Source organism: Lolium rigidum, chromosome 7, assembly GCF_022539505.1.
Source record: "Lolium rigidum isolate FL_2022 chromosome 7, APGP_CSIRO_Lrig_0.1, whole genome shotgun sequence".
Classification (NCBI taxonomy): Eukaryota; Viridiplantae; Streptophyta; class Magnoliopsida; order Poales; family Poaceae; genus Lolium; species Lolium rigidum.
The window spans coordinates 45,213,284-45,217,130 of NC_061514.1; the positions used below are offsets into that span (position 1 = coordinate 45,213,284).

At 40.7% G+C, this 3,847-nt stretch overlaps 1 long non-coding RNA gene across 1 annotated transcript; it reads right to left on the reverse strand.

The window, feature by feature from the left end:
• Positions 1-408: 408 nt before the first annotated feature.
• Positions 409-3,046, reverse strand: LOC124675536. Its single transcript, XR_006993304.1, has 2 exons — positions 2,414-3,046; positions 409-911 (listed from the first exon to the last, which is right to left on the reverse strand). It is a non-coding gene; the product is annotated as an uncharacterized LOC124675536 (long non-coding RNA).
• Between the last annotated feature and the right edge of the window lie 801 nt (positions 3,047-3,847).

Consider the following 3,847-nt stretch of genomic DNA (forward strand, 5'->3'; position numbering starts at 1 on the left):
TTTCCATGTATTAAACTCATCAATGTTCCTACCATGATCCACGTGGTATAGTTTCAACTCTAATCTTAAACTCATGTCAACGACATTCACAAAAGTTCTTTATCAAACCTTGACTGTTCCAATCTTGTCGATCCTACTTCAACCAATCCACATCTATCTTTATTAAACCTCAGAGAAAGTGATCCAGGTTCTCTTGTGTTGGTGCAATTGGTTTAGATCATCAACATTAGTGCGATCAAATTTTACATGACCTTTGTTGAATTTATTATGTTTTGGAGGGGAAAGGTTCGAATTCAAATTCAAATATGTAAGACTTGAGTTCAAATATGAATATAATTGGATTTGAATTTGAATTCCAAAAAATTGTATACAATACAATACCTAAGATAAATAAAAGGGAATACAAAATAGATAAATAATTTAAACCTTATTACAAATATCATTATCCCAGTCATTTACAATTCTCATAAAGAGAAACAAAGTTACAAGTTACAAAAGTAATATAAGATTACAAGGAAATAAAAGAATTCCTAAATCGAAATCTTCTCCATCTTCTATTGATCTTTCTTTCCATGCAAAAGGCAACAAAGTAAATCCACACTTAATCAAGTACCACTTGGCTGCATCAAAATAAATATCTACAATGGATAAGAGCAAACCAGCCGTATGCCTTACACTAGGAGGCAAAGCAAACCAGTTTGACTGCTTGCACTTCAAAGAGACCACGCAGGCAGCTTAGTCACTACATGCAAGTATGTGTTGTCGATATCACAACAAATGCCCAACAGTATAAAAGCCAGGCCACACAGCTAGCCAAACCGTTTGGTTCATACCTCACACTATATTCACTACCAGCAACCCTTTGAGCACATCAACGCATCAGCAGCTCAGCTAGTAAACATCTGCACTAGCTGAATCAACCAAAACATCAAGAATATGTCAGCGGATCTTAGCAATGATCTACCAACCAGAATACATGTATATCTTTAGCTAGATCTTAGGAAGTAAACCAAGCAGCGAGGAGGAGCGGGCATGCCACAAGAAGAAGGTTATTTCAGATGCCAGAAGACCAAGCTACAGAAGTGCAACAGGTTGGATAGACAACGTTTTCATAAAAGCATCTGTTCTTAGTAGCATGTAAGGGGAAGAGAGAAATAGGGAGGCAACAACATCTGCAAGCTCAAGATCAGCAGTACTTTGGCTGATGATCTCTGGCAATAGCCAGGAGCTAGAAATCTTTATACAACAACATCTAGAGCATTATCTATCTGATCTTATCAACTATATAATAAACGTAAGCACAAGAAAATACAAAGTAAGTGAGTTATTTCTCTCAGATCTGCATAGAGGTGCTATGCTGAATCATCATAGAGGGTAAAATAAGCAACATATATCTGTTCTTATTACAAATAGTGACTCAGCCTTTGCATCATTGGCAAGGCTACAAGATCAAGCCAAATCTGTTCTTATCAGTTATAGCTAATCAAAAGGGGAACATCAAGATCCACCAATAAAATCCAACCATACAAAAATCATCTCTAGTTGATAATCCGCAACTAGATCATATTCAAGAACTCAGGAAAGTATCAGTTTGTGCATTCCAACACATCTACTGTCCAATATCATTTATGCACATGATTTAGTCCTCACCATAAGCAGCCAATGTTAATCAACAATTCAGCATGCTATAGGGAACTACTTAGGGTCCAAGAATTATTCCCTGGCCAACCAAGTAGAACCCTATCAGCAAACAAAGGAATTATAAGCATACCAACTCACACAACAAGCCACCAGGCTATAACCATCAAGTAAATTATCGTCTTGTAGCAATTATATTTGCATCTTATATGTTTACATTCATCAATAAGTTACATAGGTGTGTAACTAGAGTTTCAGTATAATAAATATTCTGTTTGGACGGTAGTAGCAAACCAGCAAGCTTTATCTTCCAGGAATGAGCAATCCATCCAAATTCAAGCACTACCCTGTAACATTGCCTAGCTATTGCATTAATACGTTTCAAGCTCAAGTAAACCATGCACCTGTGAGACAAGACTTGCTCCTTACATAATTAAACCCACCAAGAACAGTCAACTGAATGTTTACATTCAGTTTCAGCAAAGTTAAGGTACCACTAAAATTACATTGAGTGCTCAATCAAATGGAGGCAGCAAATTAAGCATATTCCACATATCAGTGAATTTAGTACTTGACTAACTCAAGTCACAGAGCACAATAATCATCACATATAATTACTAGGACATGATCAACTGAAAACCAGTATTTAGCTCCACTATAACCCAGATATTTACCACCAGGAGCACAAGTTATGAAGCAGTAGTAACTTTGCAGCACATGATTTCCAATTCATGGTCATGGACAGTATAGAGGGGAGAGAGAGGAGTTAGCTCACATTGCTGCAGTGGAGGAAACGAGATCGTGGACGCCAGGGTTGCATCCGCGGCGCCATCTTGCCGGCGTTGATACGGTGGTCGACACACGATACACCAGCGGCATCACCACCACGGCATCATTGCCGCACCACATCACCAGCACGGCCTCACAATCAGTACACCAGTAACATCACATCGGCATCGCGCCAGCCACCAAACCAATTCCATGGCTAGGGTTAACCAGGGGCGTGGGTGCGAGTGGCGGCGGCACGGTAGAGAGGAGAAGGCGGAGGTTGACCTGTGTCGCGTGGACGCGGCAGCGCCGGTGTCGGCCGGCAACCGCCGAAACAGCAGGGGCTAGGGTTATCCAGATTACGCGCGCGAGCACAGGAACAAGTAAAGGTGAAGGGGAGCCGTGGGAGAGATGGGGGAGTAGCCTCGCCGGTACAGGGCAGCGCCGGAGATACCCGGCAATGGCCGGAATCAGCCGGAGCTAGGCCACGCGGCCGTGCAGTCATGAGGGGATCAACACGAGGTCGTCCGAGCGAGGCCTCGAGGACCCAATCGAAAAGATGGAGAGGTAGAGCATGAGGAGGCTGAGCCTCGCCGGTGATTGGCGGCACTGCAGGCGGCCGGCGATGGCCGGAGCCGTGAGCAACGGCGACGGCTGCATCGAGCGCGAGTGCGGAACAGAGGAATCGCGTGCGCGTGTTGTGTTCGTGTACGCAAGTAGTAGGTCTGACCCAACTCGTTGGCCAGGTGTGGCCGACTATGCTAATGGCCGTAGTTGAAGCCAATCACTTAACTATCCCATTAGCTCTACCTAAATTACAACTAGCCCATTAATATGTGTGCGTGTGTGTTATATTGCAAACTAGTGTACTAATACACGTACACACAGATGTGTATAGCACTTATACATGCAAATGCTTAGAAGTAATATATCCACTTATGTGTGTTTAATATCTATACATTAAATAAAAATCATTTAAGAAAAATAAAGAAAACACTAAAAGTAATTTTCTTTCATCATGTTAACATTAAGATTATCATTTAAACCCTAAATGGTATTAATACTAATTATCATTTTCTTATAAGAAAAATGTTAAAACTATTATTGAATTATATTTAAGAGTTGTTTCCTAAATTCAACTTTACTTACCAAGTTGTTCCTTTGACAAGAGGAGAAATAAAATGAAAACCTAGTTACCTCGTCTATGAAACCCTAACTCTATTTTATGTAAAAAACCTAAATTGCTTCTAACCCTAAACCCTAGAAATTATAACATGTGATCATGTTACTTTCTTTTCAATCATAGAACCATAATAGCAACTAAATTCTTGTCATGTCCATATAAAATGTAGGAGCCCTATCACTAAGAATTTAGTATCCCATGTATGCATACCCATCAGACCTAGATGATCAAATAGGGTCAACCAAGTGTAGACCCTAA